Source organism: Sander lucioperca, chromosome 16, assembly GCF_008315115.2.
Source record: "Sander lucioperca isolate FBNREF2018 chromosome 16, SLUC_FBN_1.2, whole genome shotgun sequence".
In the NCBI taxonomy this organism is placed as follows: domain Eukaryota; kingdom Metazoa; phylum Chordata; class Actinopteri; order Perciformes; family Percidae; genus Sander; species Sander lucioperca.
The window spans coordinates 24,798,231-24,820,212 of record NC_050188.1 but is presented as its reverse complement, the minus strand read 5'-3'; the positions used below and the strand labels follow the sequence as shown (position 1 = coordinate 24,820,212).

The 21,982-nt window shown below is 41.7% G+C and overlaps 1 pseudogene; it reads left to right on the top strand.

Moving 5' to 3' along the window:
• LOC116036844 overlaps positions 1–21,759 on the top strand; it is a 32,313-nt pseudogene extending 10,554 nt beyond the window's left edge.
• The last annotated feature ends 223 nt before the right edge of the window (positions 21,760–21,982 follow it).

Sequence of the window (21,982 nt, the reverse complement as noted above, 5' to 3'; positions counted from 1 at the left end):
TTGCATTTGTAATTGGATAGATATACCCTACAATTTTCCTTATGAAAGTGAGAGAAGACTTGCTACATTTACAGCTTAACAAGGTTAACAGGGTTAACAAATAAAAACCAAACTGTGTATATAGTGAGATGAAAGGCTACAGTGGGACATGTGGCTTTTAACCCTCAATGCTTTTAGCTTGAGTGGTTCTGGTTGGAAATTATTTTCCTACGGCATTTAATCTAACGACATATCCAATCTAAAGATAAATACTAAGAAAACGTATGTGGACATAAATGTATAGCTGTTGACATACCACTGGTGTCTGTGTGTGTGTGTCTGTGTGTGTGTGTGTGTGTGTGTGTGTGTGTGTGTGTGTGTGGTGCGGGGGTGGGAGTGAAGTGTGTGTGTGTGTGTGTGTGTAAGTGGTCAACCTTTGACCTTAGCTGACTACTGCAAGCTAGAGGCCCTTGCTCTGTCAAAGGGAGAACTAGTCTACTCCAAGAGAGATCTTCCAACATTGATAGATGTTGTAGATATGAAAAAGACAGAACATTGTATAACAATAATAGAAATACAAAGTCAAACAATATCACATTTGGATATACCAATTCATAAATAAAATAGCAGTTCGCTTAGAGGGCCAAGCTTCCTATATCTTTTTCTTTTTTAACTATCTCTTATAGTTTTCTTAAATCCTCTCTTTTCTAGTAAATAACAAGAACCTTGTTTGAGTCAGAGTTTTGATGTAATCATAGTTGCCGTTCCAACACCCTTCAGGGTCTTTTCAGTGATACTTTTACAGGATAAAAAACTGTGGTCTTAAATTCTTAGTTTCTGCTCTTAAGTGATATATCATTTGTCGGTCATTCAAATACATACATAGTTGTCAGTTGCATATTGCGTTGTATAATTAATTATTATTATAAATAATTGAGCTCAGGTTGAAATGCAGATAACATGAGACCAGAGTAAAATTACTTACTTTTAACGTTGGTGTTTTACAAAGAAACAAATTTGGGTCGGGGTGCAAAGTTGAATCTCGTCTTACTTTTTTTTTTTTTTTTCTTTTCTTTTTTAACACTGATCACATAAGGTTTAAAAATGTTTGTAATGTTTTTAATATAATTAGCTAAACTACTTGCTGCTATGTTATCTTTTTTAAATTGCCATCTTTCACCACATTAAACACAAACAATCTTTTAAGCGAATGTGGTTATGCTAGTTACATTAAAATGATACAAAATCAGTTTTGTATTCATGAATTCAAATTCATGTTGAACATACCATATCTTGTCTGTGAGACTTACATTTTGGCGACGTGTTAATTCTGAATTGGTAAATTACGACGCAATGTCGCTAAAGCATAAATGCATCTGGTGAAGTCATATAACTTCAAGGTAGTAGTACGTACTTTTAATGTTGGCGTTTTACAAAGAAACAAATTGGGTTCAGGGTGCAAAGTCGAATCTTATCTTACATTTTTTACAGCTATTATAAGCATTGTGTACATCAAGGAGAATAAAATATAATTTTAACAGCTGTATTAATACAAAAATGTCACAAGCACATATTTTTTAACGTTTGTATATTTAATATAATTAGCTTAACTATTTGCTGCTACGTTATCTTTTTTAAATTGACATCTTTCACCACATCAAACACAACCAATATTTTAAGTCAATGTCAATGTTTATCATTGTGAATTGTCAATGTCAATCACTACAAATCTGTTTTGTTAGTTACATTAAAATGATACAAAATAAGTTTTGTATTCACAAGTTAAAATTCATATGCATGTGTGGGCGAACATTAGTGGTTCACATGCATAAGCGGCAACATGACAACATGTGCTGTCTGTTTGTGTGTGTGTGTGTGTGTGTGTCTGCGTATGTTTCATTTGTATAATGGTACACAAGCACAAGAAAGTTGTAGGAGTGTGTGTATGGATGAATATTATACTCTTTCCTACATTTTGACCGTAAACAGACAAAGTGTGACTAAGTTGAATAAATCACTCAAAATTCAAAGAAAGTAGTCACAATGAATGTTATGTGTTCAAATTCCATGTGTGATTTTGTGTGATCTGATGGAAAATACCATATTTATGGTACAGGGAATGTTGATCTTTTTTATTTATTTTTTGACTTCTCACTGGTTAGCTCATTTGAACTGAAAACGTAATTTCCGGTAGAGTGTTCGGGCATGGGAAGAATAGGTGTGGAGGGAAAAGGGGAGTGAACACAGATCCCCGGGCCAGAACGATGCAGGCACAGCCAGATGAGTACGGAGCAGCGGAGGACGCAGGAGGGCAGAGGACAGTGTGAGCCAGACATACCAACCAGAGCTAAGCATGCACAGACATACGATCAACATTTTTTACAAAATGTAACGCCTGTGTGTGTGTGTGTGTGTGTGTGTGTGTGTGTGTGTGTGTGTGTGTGTGTATGTTTCTGTGTTTAATTGTGTGTATGTGTGTGTGTTTGTATGCGTGTGTGTGTGTGTGTGAGTGTGTGTGTGTGTGTGTGTTTGTGTGTGTGTGTGTGTGTGTGGGTGTGTGTGTGTGTGTGTTTGTGTGTGTGTGGTGTGGGGGTGTGTGTGTGTGTGAGTGTGTCAGTGCATGCATTTGTTTGTGTGTGCCTGTGTGTGTGTGTGTGTGTGTGTGTGTGTGTGTGTGTGTGTGTGTGTGTGTGTGTGTGTGTGTGTGTGTGGGTGTGTGTGTGTGTGTGAGTGTGTCAGTGCATGCATTTGTTTGTGTGTGCCTGTGTGTGTGTGTGTGTGTGTGTGTGTGTGTGTGTGTGTGTGTGTGCGTGAGTTTGGAGATGCAGTGACCTTTTGGGGGTTTAGGACCATTCACGCTTATTAGAGCTACTTCCTTAGCCTGTTGTAAGAGGAGCTCTCGCATTTTTGAACATTCCTTTTTTTTTTACAGCCCAGTCTTACCCACTCTCTGGACTCACAGTTATAACTGCTTCAGATAGTGTAAAGATACTTCATTCTTGCTCATTGGTTCATTTAAAAACACGCAATTTCCTGTATTGACGCATTAATATGCAGTTTCCGGATTCCTCCTCTGTAACATCCGGTCTGAGGCACGCCCTCTTTCTGGAAGGTTCCGGAAGGATTGCGTCAGAAACATCTGGCAGATGTAAATCACGTTTTTGACAGCTCGTGACCTCTTGACCTGTAGGTCATCCATCAAACTTTATTACTTCCTGCATATTTGTTTGACAGAAGCTGCCGCCTATTACTCTCTGCTATTATATAGACCTTAGTGGTCCCCTAATACTGTATCTGAAGTCTCTTTTATATAGACCTTAGTGGTCCCCTAATACTGTATCTGAAGTCTCTTTATATAGACCTTAGTGGTCCCCTAATACTGTATCTGAAGTCTCTTTCCCAATATTCAGCCTTGGTGCAGAATTACAGCCACTAGAGCCAGTCCTACAATGATCTTTACTTAGTATGTGCCATTTCTGTGTCTGTAGCTTTAAATGCTATTGAGGAGGAGAGAGGGGGGGCAAGGTGGAGGGTGGGGGTGTGGTCATGACCAACTGCCACTTTGCTCTTTTGAAAGCCATGATGTCTCTCTGTCATGGGTGGGCTAAATTCTCTGGGCGGGCAAAGCAGAGAAAGGGGAGTTGACCTTGCTCCTTATGACCTCATAAGAAGCAAGATTCCAGATCGGCCCATCTGGCCTTACTTTTTCCAGACCAGGATACCCAGGGCTCGGTTTACACCTATCGCCATTTCTAACCACTGGGGGGGACCATAGGCAGGCTGGGGGAACGCATATTAATGTTAAAAGAACTCATAAAAGTGAAATTTTCATGCCATGGGACTGTTAAGTTCAATAACATAGGTAGGGTTGCTGTGCTGATTTGCCATTCCAGTCAGAAATAGAAAGGGGAAATGAAACAAAGATGAAGTTATTTTTTAAACCCTCAAAGATTTGGGGCTGGAGGCCCTGAAGCTCCGCCTCTTCTTCTTCACATTGTGTGTTGTTTGTTGTTTGTTCTCTTATTTCTCTGTCAGTTGTCATTTGGTTTAAGGAAATCACTCATAGAGAAAAAGGGAAGTGAGCTGACTCATCAGATGTGACATTTATATCCTCCGCTGCTGTCGTGGAAACATCAGAACTGAAAAACGAAGACGTCCTGTTCAGACGGCAGAGACGCGGAGAACTGAAGACGTACTGTGAGTATCAGAAAATGTATCTGTGATGTTTCTGCTGCTGTTTTTGTGTTAAAAACCTAACTTTAAAATCAAACTTCACAGGGATAAATCTGGTGATATGGTGATAAACTGAACTTCTTCTTGTAGGCAAAAATGTTTGTCTTGTTGCAGGAATTTCCTAAAATGCAGAATAGAATCTAGAAAATAATACTTGACAAGAGAAATACGTGATTTGTGCAAAACATTCCCTTGTTTTGGCTTCTCAAATGTGAAGATTGTGAGTATTTTTTGTCGTATGCATTGATGGAAAAAGATTCTTTCACTCAAGTTTTATTTGAAAGATCTTTAGTTTTTTGACATGAACCCATTTCCTCCGGATTTACAATCTTGTCCTTTTGACTTCCTTTGCTTTGAAAGCAATTTTTACTCTGTTTTAGGTTTTGTCTTTGGGGATCTTGTGACTTGCAGGATCTCAGCTTGTTTCATGTACAACTCAGTAATTAAAGTAATAAGTAAAGTAAAAATAGAAATACTCCAGTACATGTAAAGGTGTACTGGATTAGCAGAAAGCGAGTGACAACATAAGCGCTTGTCTTCTAGTCTTCTAACTTGAAGCAGGTAAACTCTACTCGCAAAAGTTGAATTCCGCATGCCTGTTTGAAACTGAATTTTGACACTTTGGGGGCGGAAACCAAGTAGGAACTGGCCCTCCTCTGATTGGTCACTTTCAAGGCAATCCCACCATCTCTGGCCTCCTTAGTTTAACTTGATTGACTTTCATTTCATTCAGGAAGCTCAGAGTTGTTGTCGAAGAACAGTTTTTCTGTAGTGCAAGATAGCACCGTAAATAAAGGGATATATGTGTCTCTCATCCGTTCCAATGTTGGCAAATGTGCGATGCTTTTGAAATGTCCGTAAATCCTTGCTGTTGTATGAACCCATACCTCTAACATTAGAGCTAACCTTAGCCCTAGCTAACATGGATGTGAGCAGGGTGCAGTTTGGTGGGGGGGGGGTGCGAAGGATTTCCCTTCTTTATAGCGCCGCCTCTGCTGAATAATTTTTATCACTGGTGGGGTCAAAGTCTGTTTAAAACAAAGTGCTCAAACTTGGAACAGTCTATAGTGCGATAGAACGATGAAGTCCCAGCAGCAGCTGCTGATTGTATTTATTGGTTACAGAGCTCCAGTAAGCCTGCTACAGCGATACTTGTTTAGTCGCCAACAGGTGACAACGACCCAGCTTTTACGACCCAGGTATTTACCTTCTTCATATCACCAGTCGGGACAAAATGTACCGCCCCCCAAAGTGATCAATACTACTTCACCAATACACCATTATATAGGAATATAAGTATGTATCTGTCTTGTTTAACGATGTAGCACAAGATAGTATAATAAAGCAATAGGCTGTGTCTCTCATCCGTTCTGATGCTGGGATATGTGCAATGCTTTTGAAATGTCTGTAATCCTTGCCAGTGTTCGCAATGCACCCTTATCTCTAACATTAGAGCTAACAAATGCCGAATACCGAATCCACTGGTTAAGATTCTTCCGAATCCGAAACCGAATACCGAGTCCTCCTCCCATCCTCAGTCCATGAACACAGTAAACACATTGACTGTCCTTCCTTTGCCGTACCTGAAGTTGCTGCATTTTGGCTGCTGTCTGATAGATTCCATTAATGCACAACTGGTATTCTTTCAGATGTTTCATACCAAATGTTTTAACAGCGACGATGTTGTGTATTGTTTAGGGTACTTGCCACCACGAGACAAATCGGCATTGCAAATTTTACATGTAGCTCGACTTGAATTGCATTCTTTTGACTGAAAGTACTGCCAAACAACACCTTCTGCTCACGAGTTCCATTTTCACTTTCTCAAAGCCTACTGCAATTAACAGTCCACCTACATAAACACCTTCCCATAATCAACGGCGTCGTCATTACGTCGAACAGAGGTGGTTAAAAAAATTCTAAAGTTCAGCAGAAAACGAACCCGGTCAAAGAGTTCAATATTTGGCCGAATCGGAAGCCGAATCCTGGATTCGGTGCATCCCTACTAACTAAACTAAACACTTTCCGGGAGTGTTTTAATCCAAACAACAATATTTTATATTTTATTTTATTTTAGTGTCATCGCCATGGCCCCTGAAAGGACCGGCATCTGGCGGTGTATGAAGCTGGGTCGCTGTCACCTGTTGGCGACTAAACAAGTATCGCTGTAGCCGGCTTCCTGGAGCTCTGTAACCGCTAAATACAATCAGCAGCTGCCGCTGGGATTTTATCGTTCTATCGCATGGGTTCATACAACGGCCAGGATTTACGGACATTTCAAAAGCATCGCACATATGCCAACATTAGAATGCATGAGAGACACATATATTCCTTTATTCATGGAGCTATCTTGCGCTACATTGTCATAAAGACAGAAACTAAATGAAAGCTATCAATCAAGGTAAACTAATGTGGTCCGTGATGCTGTGATCGCCTTGAAAGTGACCAATCAAAGGGCCAGTTCAGGTGCCATTCTTTCCCTCACTCTACGTTAAGATTCACGCTTGCTGCAGCCTATTCCTTCTCGATTGTTGAATACCTGTGCAATGAGTGATTTGTGCGGGTGTGAAATGATATAATTTGCTCATGGAGCATGTTTTATTAGGATCGCGAGATATGACATGATCCTGACGCCATACGAGGTTCGTGTCCCGTTCTTGTCCCGCGACTCCCGTTTTCAAGTGGAAAATAGATCAGTTGTTTGGCCCGCACCAGAGTTTGAATAAGGTTTCAGAATCAGAATCAGCTTTATTGGCCAGGTTTGTGTAAACAAGCAAGGAATTTGACTCTGGTAATTTTCACACCGCCCTCAAGAAAGAAAGTTAAAAAGAAGCGTATTTTCCCAAAATGTGAAGCTATTATTTTGCAGGATTAAGTAATGTTGTGTGACGTGTTGTGTTGTCCTCTACAGATGTGATTCCGTGAACAACATTCAACAAAACTCTGCCCGCAGTAACTCCTTCCAGCGATGGTCCTAAACGTTGGCATCATGCCAGCAATGGGAGGTTTGTCTTTGTACTACATACAGAGACTTCTTGTATTACTTCTGTGTCTCGTGCATCATCTGAACCCTTCCTTGGCTTATTCTCTGAAAAACTGCCGCATCGGTTATTCTAACGACGCCTTGGCTGATGTTGTTTTGGATTGCACAAACCATGAACTTGTAACTGTGCCTGATGACATACCCAGAGATGCGAGTGGATTGTATCTCTCGCACAATCAGCTCGAACATATCAACAGGGACGATTTCCGGGATCTGTCAAAACTCAGATTTTTGTGGCTGGATGGAAATCAGATTGCTCACGTGGACGATGGATCTTTCATCCATTTGGTGGCGTTAACAAGGCTCAACATGGCCAATAACAAACTCATCGACCTGACAGGCAACCTCTTTCAGGGACTGTCCAACCTTACCATGCTTGATCTCTCCGGTAACAACATTCAGTCCATTCATACCTCGGCCTTTCAGTCCCTATCCAAATTAGAAACCGTGATTTTAGACTCAAACAAGCTCCAACAAGTCGCTGACATTCAGCCCATCCTACAGCTACCACTTATACAGAAACTGAGTATTAGAGCAATCTATTTCCCTCCTTTGAGACCAAAGATCTGCTGCTGAATGTGCCCTCAAGCCTGAAGGTGTTGGATGTTTCAGATAATGACAAGTTTGAGAAGTTCAGCATCACAACACAGATCTTTCCTCACCTTGAGACGATAGACCTTTCTCTGTGTGGCCATGTTGCCGGCTGGCAATGGGACATACCTGACAAGACTTTACTCAGGAACATAACTCAGCTGTATTTTAATTCCCCGTACATTACTTTCGAAGGGATCCGAAAAGTCCTGCAGAGCCTCGACTCACTGATGTATCTGAGACTGAATTATATGGAGAAGTGGATCGACAAAGGTCTCCTAGCTACGGTTTGCAAGATACCGACACTTAAGAAGCTGGATCTGTATTGGAACAAATTCCCCAACATAAGTGTCAAACTTTTAGCTTGCTCTCAGCTCAGTGAGCTTGATTTGTCTACTACTTCCATGACTGAACTGTCTAAAGGCTCGATTCGACTGATGAAGCAACTGAGGTTTCTAACTTTAGAGAACAACTTCCTCACCAAGGTGCCCAATGACATTCGGAGTGTCTCCTCTCTCGAGATCCTAAATATTGGTGACAATTTTATTTCTGAGGTGAGCTGTGAGGATTTCACAAACACAACACGCCTCAGAGAGCTTTATTTGTACGCCAACCACATTGGCAAATTGGACGGATGCGTCTTTGAAAGTCTTAATGATTTGAAGATTTTAGATATGAGCGACAACCTGCTGTGGACATTCGGAGACGCCTTCAAAATAGGCCTGAAGAAGCTTGAGTTCTTGGATCTGAGCAACAACTTTGTAGTTATTCTTGAAAAGGGGGATTTTCAAAGTTTAGGGTCCTTAAAATATTTGGATGTAGTATCAAAACATATCGGGAGGGTGAAACATAAGGCTTTCGATGGATTGAATAACCTGGGTAACCTAAGTGTATCTCTTCCACTCCATTTTGAAAATAAATTCAGAGCTTTACAGCAGTTGGAAAATCTGACAATCTACTTTATTATTGATGGTTTCAAAGGTCCTCAACCAAACTATTATAAAGCTTTCTTTCATTTAAAATCTATGAAAGTTTTCACAATAATATGCAAAGGTTATCACACTGGTTTTCCCTTTGACATACCAATGGACATGCTCCAGGCTATGAGACATTTAGAGGAATTGACAGCTGAGAACTTCTACATTTCTGCGCCAGATGTGGACACTTTTCAATTCAATCGCCAGCTCAAGAGTTTGACAATCAGACAGACTGATTTGTCAGACTTGGATCCTGGACTGTTTCAGCCAATGCCAGACCTGCAGGTTCTCGATTTCTCCGAAACTAAGATCAAGTCTTTGGATTTTCTGTTCCAGGCCGATCTGTCTGCACTCAGATGTTTGAAACTAAGTGACAATGAGATAACCGTTATCAATGAGACGGTCTTCCAATTTCTCCCTGCTCTAACATACCTCGATCTGCAAAACAACCCTTTCACTTGTGACTGCTCTAACGCCGGCTTTATCCAATGGGTGCAGAACAACAAGCAAACTCAGGTTGTTAACGCCTACCAGTACACATGTTCCTTCCCTGTGGCTGAACAAGGAAACAAGCTTCTGGACTTTGACATCCTGTCCTGTTGGATGGACGTTAGCTTCCTCTGCTTCATTTCCAGCACTTGTCTGGTTGCTCTTACACTCCTCGCATCCTTCATCTACCACTTTCTAAAATGGCAGCTAGCCTACGCCTACCACCTCTTTCTGGCCTTCCTATATGACAGCAGGAAGAGAAAGGCGGAAGCTCGTCATCGCTACGATGCCTTCATCTCCTACAATGTTGACGACGAGGCCTGGGTTTACCAAGAGATGCTTCCTGCGCTGGAAGGAGAGCAGGGCTGGAGACTCTGTCTGCACCACAGAGACTTCCAACCAGGTACACTCTTACTCTGTCTGTCTTCATCTTCAACTGAATTTCTATTCTTGTCTGCTATCTGTCATTAATTTATTACACAAAACCAACACTTTAGCAGCTTCGGAAATGGCCCTAATACTTAAGTGTTGCCACTAAAATTCCCACTTCAATACAGAAACTGTCTAGACTGGGTAAACCCAGCCCGATCTGTCGGCGATTTCATTTCACCCTGCATCGCAGGCTGTAAACCTGTACATTTTTCTATCCTGCTTCCATTGCAAATTTGCGGGGACCAATCACAAACTGGATTAGCCACCTGGTGCACTATTGGCATGTTTAACACGATGATGATAGAGAAGCAACCAAGCAGCTTTTTGTTTACATTCAACATGGTGGGCACTGAAGCGCATTAACCCGTTGATGCCGCTGTTGCTGCTACGTCACCCGGATCGTTGGTCTGATTGGTTGAAGGACTATACAATTGCGTACAGAGTCATTTGAGCTATGGCCGTTGATCACGCCTCTTGGGCAGTAGAAAATACAGAGCAGACTCCCCAGACTCATGTTCAATCTTAAAAGATTGAGCTTGGTCTGGTGATAGCCACACTAGAAACTGTCCTCTCCAGAAAAATATTTTCTTCAAATCCTTAAAACATCCAACAGTTCCTCCAAACCATACAAGGATATAGGTTGTTTATTTCTCCCATTTGATACGACCAACAGGAGCGTTTGCTGTCTTCATATCTGGAACCAAGTACGTAACGCTCACAGTTTTAAACACGTTAACTGAAACCATCCCAGTTTGGTTAAGTTCAGGCATTCAAACTACTTATTTAAGTTGATAAAAAGATGGTGGTTTGGGTTAAAATCAGATGTTACTTCGGTTCCTGAAGCTTACCACGTGACGCAGAACGTGACGTAGCTGCATTTTTTTCCCGTAAAGTTAATAAACCCTAAATGGGACAGGAACATTGGTATCCTGGGTCAAAGTCCTGGCTTGTAATATCTTGAGAGTGACGGCCTCTGCTGAAAGCTTTAAAAAGTCACCTGCAGACAGTGTTTTCAACCAACCCACACAGCTTCAACTTGTTGGTAATTTCTGCAAAATATTTGAAAAGGTTGGTTACTATAAAAGTGTCTGGCATTTATTTCAAAATAACAATAACTATGCAGTTTTTCAACGTTAAAGTTCTTTTTTTTCACTTGCCCAGTAAATTTATATATATATATATATATATATATATATATATATATATATATATATATATATATATATATATAAGATATTATTATTACATGTCATTTGTTATTTAGCTGATGCTTTTTATCCAAAGCGACAATTGCTATATATATCAGAGGATGCACGCCTCTGGAGCAACTAGGGGTTAAGTGTCTTGCTCAGGGACACATTGGTTGATTTATCACAGTGGGATTTGAACCCAGGTCTCCCACACCAAAGGCATGTGTCCCCTATATATAGATATACTTTATTGTCCCGGAATGGAAATTTGTTTTGGACTCTTTCTGTTCTGCAGGTTTACAAAGACAACACCAAATACAGAAAATAAGCATCTCTCATCACAAACTCTCATGCAACACAAAACTCTCATATACATTAGACAGGTACCTATATAGTAAGCACATTAACCTCTTCCTTCATTGGCAATGTTAATTGAACAACCCTGTCGGCTGTATTATCCGCAATAAGTGTAGCACAGATGAGATATTGCACAAATGATACAATAACACTGACATAATGCACAAATCCAATAGCCTATATATTGCACAAATGACATAATGCACAACCCAAGTAACGAGTAAAATAACCCCACCCACCTTTAATAAGCCCACCCACCATCTTTTCCTTAAACCTAAATGAGTCATAGTCCCAACCAAGCGCGTGTATATCTGACGCTAAAGGAGACTTTAAGCGTCAATAACAACGCCAAAGGCACCTGACTGTATTGTGTTGGTATTTTGTTTCAGCTTAGTTCAGGGAACAGCCCTGTTTCCAGCTGATGGTTTCCAGCTGACTGGTTTTAAAACAGGAACCCTGAGAAAGTGGTCTTAAATATGCAGTTGATGATATCACAAGTGTGTATGAACTCTCCACAGGAAAACCGATCGTAGAGAACATTACGGACGCCATATACGGCAGCAGGAAGACCATCTGTGTGATCACCCGGCGTTACCTGCAGAGTGAGTGGTGCTCCAGAGAGATCCAGCTGGCCAGGTGGGGGCACTCACATCCATCAGAACCTCCTGCTCTATAGAGGCAAAGTCCCCCCCTTCTATTGGACCACTATGGGACATTATTTCAGTAACAATATGTCCGTTGGTGAACGGGGAGAGACAAATACTTTTTCTATATTGTTTGAATTGAGCCATGAATTACACATATCTTACACAAATCTTTTCAGACTTTTTTTGTTTTTTTTTCAACTTTCGACTCACGTTTTTGCTATTGTATTTCATAAGCTACATGAGTTTTCTGTGCAGAAATCCAAATGTGTAAAGTAACTAGTAACTAAAGCTGTCAGATGAATGTAGCGGAGTAGAAGTAGAAAGTGGCATGAAAAGAAAAGACTCAAGTAAAGTACCTCAACATTTGGACTGAAGTACAGTACTGTAATAAATGTACTTAGTTACATTCCACCACTGTGTGTGTGTTGTTGCAGCTTCCGTCTGTTCGACGAGCAGAAGGACGTGTTGGTCCTGCTGTTTCTGGAGGAGATCCCGGCCCACCAGCTGTCTCCGTACTACCGCATGAGGAAGATGGTGAAGAAACGCACCTACCTGAGTTGGCCCCAGGCCAGCCAACACACGGTAGTCTTCTGGCAGAACGTAGGGAGAGCTCTGGAGACGGGGGACGCTCCCACCGAGACCGCTGACCTGCTCACTGGACCGGCAGGACGCTGAGAAAAGCTACAAAAATGTTGGAAAAGGGTTAAGGTTAGGGGGTTAGGGTTAGGGTTGGAGGGGTTATGTTTAGGGGGCTACGGAATGAGCATTTTATCTCAATGGTTTCCCTTGCTTCGTTCGATGATTGAGGGGGTTGAACTGGGAAGCCAAAGGCACTAAAACGGTCCAATGCATTCACTTAAAGGTGTTCTAAGTGATGTTGGGTGGCGTCACTTCTTGTTGACGTTCGAAGTATAGTCAAACAACACGGAGGCTAGCTCGCCCCTCCGTCCTCCTCCTCCTCCCATCCCCTCCCCTTCCCTTCTGTGCTTCCACGCACTAACCCCCCACCCCCCCAACTCCTTGTCGGTTATTGGCTGGAACACTGTTATGTTTGGTGGTGCAGGTTGGCGCAGTTTGTTATTGTTGGCATTTGTGGATCCTCGGCTTTCTACAGAGACAGCATTTTTTTACAGTGTGTTCAGAGGACAGGCAGGTAGCGTATAGTGAGGAGATGTTTGCTGTATGTGACAAAAAGTTGTATAGCCTAAAAAACGCGTGACATCACTTAGAGCACCTTTAAAGCTCTCCTTTCCTGCATTTCCCACACATACTTATTTATATGGGTTAGGTTTGGGTTAAAACGGATCACCCTGGATGACCGCTGCGAGGGACACAGGCACCAGGGGATCACTGGTGTGAATAAAACACTTATAATCCTCTTTAAAAAACAAGTTCAGTTATATAAAAGCTGTTCAAAAGGAAGCCAGATATTTAAAAGCAGGTTAAAAGAACCACTGGACAGGACGGATATCAGGAGAATACAACTTTAAATAGAATGTCACCTCCACACCTGCCCTGGCCTCTCTCCTGGAGAGATTACAAAATAAATAATTACAAAATAAATAATTAAAATATAAAATTATATAATAAATATACGGCGTCGCAGTATAAAAACATCTCTCCCAATGTTAAAGGCACACTATGCAAGATTTGTACCTTAATATAATATATAATATAGCTTCAAAGTAATTTTGATGGAAAATGAACTCGTAGTAGGGCGAATAATCCCAATAGCAAAGCAGGGGGGGACGCCGCTGGCAAAACCAGCAATGCAGGTGTGGGAGGTGGCACCCCGCCAAATCTCACGAGAATCATGACTCGCCTTACGGCACGACGTCACAGACATCAACAACATATAAGAAGCAGCCTCTATGGAAGACACTAGGACACATTTCAGAAGTGAATCATGGGAGAGTTGACAAAGAAAACAAAAGCATGGTCGGAAGAGTTAAGGAAAAGAAAACGAGAAACTGACCGTCTTTCACTCGTTGGTGAGAGCTAAAAAGCAGCAAAGGTAATGTTAAATACAAGTACTCCACATTGACTCTAGGGGCCGCTGTTTGAGAAAAATGGAAACTGCATAGTATGCCTTTAAAGGAATATTATTTAACATACTTAACTAATAGTGGTTAGGGTTAGGAGGTTAGGTTTAGGGATTAGGTTTAGGGGTTAGGGTTAGGGTCTCTCTTCCCCCCTCTCCCGTCCATTCCTCTCCTCTAACCAAGAGGAGCTCAACTCACTCCTTCCCTCTCTATCCATCCTTTAGACAAAGGGCTTCAACTCTTTATTTTTCATTAAGGGTTATCGATATCTCGACCGATACTGTCCTCATGTACATATACTCATAAAACGACACCACTTTATTTATCATTGCTTGTTATGCTTATTAGCAATACACTTGGCAGCAGGTAAAGTTAACCTACTGCTGGCTTACAGCTTCCATAAAAACGGTAAAAATCTTAAAGCTAAACAGTCTAAAGTGTGGCTTTTATTAATTAATTTTACGTAATATTCTGATCCTTTGTTGCTTTTTGAATGTGCAGCACTTTGACTGAACTCTGTTGTGTTTGAATGTGCTTTACAAATAAAGTTGGATTGGATTGGCTGTATTTTTATTGTTTTTTAAAGCCATTTCATAACAGAGAACATACAATAGAAAACAAAACAAAAATGCTTTGACAGAACCAGATAGTAACCTGTCAACTATACAGTATGCTTCGTAGTCATTATGTTGGCTTTTACAGCACTGAAATGTGCATGTCTAATGCTGTGGTGGGTCGAATTTGACCCGCGGGCCTCAAATTGGGCGGCCTTGATCTGAATACTGGTTTTCTAAAGTAAAGATGAAATTATTAAGTTCACATTTGTGCCAACATTCGGGGGTGGAGCCAGACGTTATAAACATTCTGGGGCAGAGCCCACAACTGGGGGTGGGGTGCTCTTTGGATGCTATTATATAGACCTTAGTGGTCCCCTAATACTGTATCTGAAGTCTCTTTCCCAATATTCAGCCTTGGTGCAGAATTACAGCCACTAGAGCCAGTCCTACAATGATCTTTACTTAGTATGTGCCATTTCTGTGTCTGTAGCTTTAAATGCTATTGAGGAGGAGAGAGGGGGGGCAAGGTGGAGGGTGGGGGTGTGGTCATGACCAACTGTCACTTTGCTCTTTTGAAAGCCATGATGTCTCTCTGTCATGGGTGGGCTTCTTCTCTGGGCGGGCAAAGCAGAGAAAGGGGAGTTGACCTTGCTCCTTATGACCTCATAAGAAGCAAGATTCCAGATCGGCCCATCTGGCCTTACTTTTTCCAGACCAGGATACCCAGGGCTCGGTTTACACCTATCGCCATTTCTAACCACTGGGGGGGGGACCATAGGCAGGCTGGGGGAACGCATATTAATGTTAAAAGAACTCATAAAAGTGAAATTTTCATGCCATGGGACCGTTAAGTTCAATAACATAGGTAGGGTTGCTGTGCTGATTGCCATTCCAGTCAGAAATAGAAAGGGAAATGAAACAAAGATGAAGTTATTTTTTAAACCCTCAAATATTTGGGGCTGGAGGCCCTGAAGCTCCGCCTCTTCTTCTTCACATTGTGTGTTGTTTGTGTTTGTTCTCTTATTTCTCTGTCAGTTGTCATTTGGTTTAAGGAAATTACTCATAGAGAAAAAGGGAAGTGAGCTGACTCATAGATGTGACATTTATATCCTCCGCTGCTGTCGTGGAAACATCAGAACTGAAAACGAAGACGTCCTGTTCAGACGCAGAGACGCGGAGAACTGAGACGTACTGTGAGTATCAGAAAATGTATCTGTGATGTTTCTGCTGCTGTTTTTGTGTTAAAAACCTAACTTTAAAATCAAACTTCACAGGGATAAATCTGGTGATATGGTGATAAACTGAACTTCTTCTTGTAGGCAAAATGTTTGTCTTGTTGCAGGAATTCCTAAAATGCAGAATAGAATCTAGAAAATAATACTTGACAAGAGAAATACGTGATTTGTGCAAAACATTCCCTTGTTTTGGCTTCTCAAATGTGAAGATTGTGAGTATTTTTTTGTCGTATGCATTGATGGAAAAAGATTCTTTCACTCATAAAATTTCAAGTTTTATTTGAAAGATCTTTAGTTTTTTGACATGAACCATTTCCTCGGATTTACAATCTTGTCCTTTTGACTTCCTTTGCTTTGAAAGCAATTTTTACTCTGTTTTAGGTTTTGTCTTTGGGGATCTTGTGACTTGCAGGATCTCAGCTTGTTTCATGTACAACTCAGTAATTAAAGTAATAAGTAAAGTAAAAATAGAAATACTCCAGTACATGTAAAGGTGTACTGGATTAGCAGAAAGCGAGTGACAACATAAGCGCTTGTCTTCTATCTTCTAACTTGAAGCAGGTAAACTCTACTCGCAAAAGTTGAAGTCCGCATGCCTGTTTGAAACTGAATTTTGACACTTTGGGGGCGGAAACCAAGTAGGAACTGGCCTCCTCTGATTGGTCACTTTCAAGGCAATCCCACCATCTCTGGCCTTCCTTAGTTTAACTTGATTGACTTTCATTTCATTCAGGAAGCTCAGAGTTGTTGTCGAAGAACAGTTTTTTCTGAGTGCAAGATAGCACCGTAAATAAAGGGATATATGTGTCTCTCATCCGTTCCAATGTTGGCAAATGTGCGATGCTTTTGAAATGTCCGTAAATCCTTGTGTTGTATGAACCCATACCTCTAACATTAGAGCTAACCTTAGCCTAGCATGGATGAGCAGGGTGCAGTTGGTGGGGGGGGGTGCGAAGGATTCCCTTCTATAGCGCCGCCTCTGCTGAATAATTTTTATCACTGGTGGGGTCAAAGTCTGTTTAAAACAAAGTGCTCAAACTTGGAACAGTCTATAGTGCGATAGAACGATGAAGTCCCAGCAGCAGATGCTGATTGTATTATTGGTTACAGAGCTCCAGTAAGCCTGCTACAGCGATACTTGTTTAGTCGCCAACAGGTGACAACGACCCAGCTTTTACGACCCAGGTATTTACCTTCTTCATATCACCAGTCGGGACAAAATGTACCGCCCCCCAAAGTGATCAATACTACTTCACCAATACACCATTATATAGGAATATAAGTGTATCTGTCTGTTTAACGATGTAGCACAAGATAGTATAATAAAGCATAGGCTGTGTCTCATCCGTTCTGATGCTGGGATATGTGCAATGCTTTTGAAATGTCTGTAATCCTTGCCAGTGTTCGCAATGCACCCTTATCTAACATTAGAGCTAACAAATGCCGAATACCGAATCCACTGGTTAAGATTCTTCCGAATCCGAAACCGAATACCGAGTCTCCTCCCATCCTCAGTCCATGAACACAGTAAAAACATTGACTGTCCTTCCTTGCCGTACCTGAAGTTGCTGCATTTTGGCTGCTGTCTGATAGATTCCATTAATGCACAACTGGTATTCTTTCAGAGTTTCACCAATGTTTTAACAGCGACGATGTTGGTATTGTTAGGGTACTTGCCACCACGAGACAAATCGGCATTGCAAATTTTACATGTAGCTCGACTTGAATTGCATTCTTTTGACTGAAAGTACTGCCAAACAACACCTTCTGCTCACGAGTTCCATTTTCACTTTCTCAAAGCCTACTGCAATTAACAGTCCACCTACATAACACCTTCCCATAATCAACGGCGTCGTCATTACGTCGAACAGAGGTGGTTTAAAAAATTCTAAAGTTCAGCAGAAAACGAACCCGGTCAAAGGTTCAATATTTGGCCGAATCGGAACCGAATCCTGGATTCGGTGCATCCCTACTAACTAAACTAACACTTTCGGGAGTGTTTAATCTTGCTATGCAGTGTTCAACATTAAAGATCCCATGGCATGAACATTTCAGGTTTTTTAAAATGAATATTAGTTCCCCCAGCCTGCCTGTGGTCCCCCAGTGGCTAGAAATGGCAATAGGTGTAAACCGAGCCCTGGGTATCCTGCTCTGCCTTTGAGAAAATGAAAGCTCAGATGGGCCAATCTGGAATCTTCTCTTTATGAGGTCATAAGGAGCAAGGTTACCTCCCCTTTCTCTGCATTGCCTGCCCAGAGACTTTGGCCCACCCATGAGAAAGAGAGAGACTTCATGGCTTAAAAACAAGAGAACAATTATGTCATTCATGATACAATGGTGATTGAAAAGGCAGGTGGGTTGTTATGGCGTTATGTTTTTTTTACTTGCGCCTAACATCAGGTCGAGGCGGTGTTCACAGCAGCGTCTATACACCTTCGACCCATATTGAGTTTTTAAAGTTGATGCAGACTCTGATGGCGTTATTTATATCTGAGAAGTACATCTGATACTGGCCTTCCACCACAAGCTGCATCAAAACCAAAGAAGCACTTTAAATAAAGTGAGTGTTAGCGAGTGTTTTGCAGACATACAGACACAAATAGCTGCAAAAAGAAAAAACAGATATGAAACCACTCAGTCGCAAACACTAACTATATATATATATGAACTGTATGTGCTCTGTGTTCACAACATCTCTGACAGGGAGAACATAAGAGGAAGAGAGGACACAGACAAACAATTGCCTCCCAATACCTTTTTAAAGTAATGCATGAACAAAACAATGTGTGGAACAAGTCCTTTACTTAAGGTAAAAGTATCAATAGCACACTGTTAAAGTGGACATATTATGGTTTTCCATATCTTCTGTCATATCAAAACCAAAGAAGCATGTTTGATGAAGCAAGTGTTAGTGAGTGTTTAGCAGACATACAGATGCAGAGAGCTGCAAAAAGAAAAAACTGATGTGAAACCTCTCAGATGCAAATACTATAACTATATATATAAACTGTATCTGCTCTGCCTTCACAACATCTCTGACAGGAAGAAGATAAGAGGAAGAGTGGACACAGACAAACTTAAAAGATTAATCTAAATGTCATCAGATAAAAGAACAAGAGAATGTAGTTTCAAACAATTGCCTCCCAATATTGAAAGCGATCTCAAATATCAATATTTTATAATAATGCATAGACCATAATGCATGGAAGAAGTCCTTTACTTTAGGTAAAAGTAACAATAACACACTGTTAAATATGGGGCCCTATTTTAACGATCTAAGCACATGGCGTGAAGCGCCTGGCGCAGGTGCATTTAGGGCGTGTCCAAATCCACTTTGCTAGTTTGACAGCGGAAAAAAGGGTCCATGCGCCGGGTGCATGGTTCAAAAGGGTTGTAGTTAGTGTCTTCAATAATCAGGTGAGTTTCGGGTGTTATTTGCAATAAACCAATCAGAGATCATCTCCCATTCCCTTTAAAAGCCAGTCGCGTTTGGACCTTGGAACATTGCTATTATGATGGCGGATTTGCACCGTAATATTTTTATTTGTAATCTTCTGCATGTGTGTGTTCTGCTGCATGTCCCTGCGTGTGTAACAAGCATAGTGTGCGCACGCTGTGCATAAGTCTAGGAGCATTTTACTAAAGCTCTGTTTGGGAGTGAGGAGTTGCAGTGAACGCCTAGACCGGCGGGGCAGGGTGCATAGCTGCAGACACAGCACCACCGCTTTTCTCTGCTTCTCTTTACAGTCATCAGATATACCTATCGTATAAACAATAATATAGTGCCTCTCCTAGTTATGCTGTTATAATTCTAGACTGCCAAGGAAGTTCCTTCTTATGACACGCTCTTTTCTTTTGTTTCCTTTTATGCACATCCTGTCTCAGAAGTGCTTGTTACTCACCTAGCTCTGGTGAGTTTACTCCCCGGAGTCCTTATGTTTCTTCTTCACCCAGAACATCGCCTCGGATTAGGGCGACACCAAGACCTGGGTCTTGGGTGCAGCTGTGGCTATGAACCTGCTACACCCTGCTACGCTCTACGATTCCCTGCAATGCCCGGCTACGTCCTGCTGCGTCCACCGCATCCACCCATGCTCTGCTGTGCCACGCTAAATCCTGTACCGTCATAACTCCAACCGTCAGACACCGCCCACCAAGAGTCTGGGTCTGCCAAGGTTTCTTCCTAAAAGGGAGTTTTTCCTCGCCACTGTCGCAATAGCCTCTGCTAATGCTTGCTCTTGGGGGAACTATTGGAATTGTTGGGGCTTTATAGAGTGTGGTCTAGACCTACTCTATCTGTAAAGTGTCTCGAAATAACTCTTGTTATGATTTGATACTATAAATAAAATTGAATTGAAAATTGAATTGAATTAAAATAACAATAAAATGCTGCTTTATTGACTTTAGACCAGGTTTTTGTTGGTCGATGGCGCAATCACTTCCCGCTGCCTCAATATAGCAATATGCCCAGAATGCAACTGAACACATCTCCCTGTAAGACCAGCACGCCAATGGGCGCACAGATGGGTGCAGGTGCACTTGCTATTTAAATGACGTGGGCACTGGACGTGAAATTGACAACTGGGTCGGTCTTAAACTAGCAAAGACACTTGCGTCAGACTTTGCACTGCGCTGCGCCAGATGCAAGATAGGGCCTTGAGTGTTTGAAACTCTACTTCAGTAAAACTACTTAAAGGGTAATTATGTTTTCTTTTAACCTGGACGCTATTGTCAATTAGAGGGAAAACATGGGAAAATAGGCTCCAGGTGGATGGGTCATACAACACAGGACTTTCACCCAGGAGACCACGGTTCATGTCCCTCGTGTCACTAAAACGTTAATTTTATAAACCCACCCACCATCTTCTCCTAAACCCAACTTTCCCGTTCTTGTCATGGAAACGTACCTTTGATAAGCCCACCCACCATCTTTTCCTTAAACCTAATTGAGTCATAGTCCCGACCAAGCGTGTGTAGATCTGACGATAAAGGAGACTTTAAGCGTCAATAACAACGCCAAAGGCACTTGACCGAATTGTGCTTCTGTTGGTATTGTTTCAGCTTAATTCGGAGGAACAGCCCTGTTTCCAGCTGACTGGTTTTAAAGATGCAGTTGATGATACCACAAGTGTGTCTGAACTCTCCACAGGGAAGCCGATCGTAGAGAACATTACAGACGCCATATACGGCAGCAGGAAGACCATCTGTGTGATCACCCGGCGTTACCTGCAGAGCGAGTGGTGCTCCAGAGAGATCCAGATGGCCAGGTGGGGGCGCTTACATCCGTCATCCCCCCTTCCTTTGGACCACTATGGGACATTATTTCAGTAACAATATGTCCGTTGGTGAACGGGGAGAGACAAATACTTTTTCGATATTGTTTGAATTGAGCCATGAATTACACATATCTTAAAAACATCTTTTCTGACATTTTTTTTTCGACTTGTTTTTTTACACCTTTTCCCACCTTTTTAGATTTTTTTTTAATGTATTTGATCACGTTTTTGCTATTGTATTTTATAAACTACATGGGTTTTGAGTGCAGAAATCTTAATGTATAAAGCAACTAGTAACTAAAGCTGTCAGATGAATGTAGCGGAGTAGAAGTTGAAAGTGGCATGAACAGAAAAGACTCAAGTAAAGTACAAGTACCTCAACATTTGGACTGAAGTACAGTACTGTAGTAAATATACTTCGTTACATTCTACCACTGTGTGTGTGTTGCAGCTTCCGTCTGTTCAACGAGCAGAAGGACGTGTTGGTCCTGCTGTTTTTGGAGGAGATCCCGGCCCACCAGCTGTCTCCTTACTACCACATGAGGAAGCTGGTGAAGAAACGCACCTACCTGAGTTGGCCCCAGGCCAGCCAACACACGGGAGTCTTCTGGCAGAACGTAGGGAGAGCTCTGGAGGCGGGGGACGCTCCCACCGAGACTGCTGACCTGCTCACTGGACCGGCAGGATGCTGAGAAAAGCTACAAAAATGTTGGAAAAGGGTTAAGGTTAGGGGGTTAGGGTTAGGGGATTAGGGTTAGGGGGTTAGGGAATTAGAAATATTTCTCAATGGCTTCCCTTTCTTCGTCCGATGACTGGGCAGTTGAACTGGGAAGCCAAAGGCAGATAAACGGGCCAGTGCATTCACTTAAAGGTGCGATGACGTCACTTATTGTAGACGTTTGAAGTATTCTCAAACAAAACAGAGGCTAGCTCT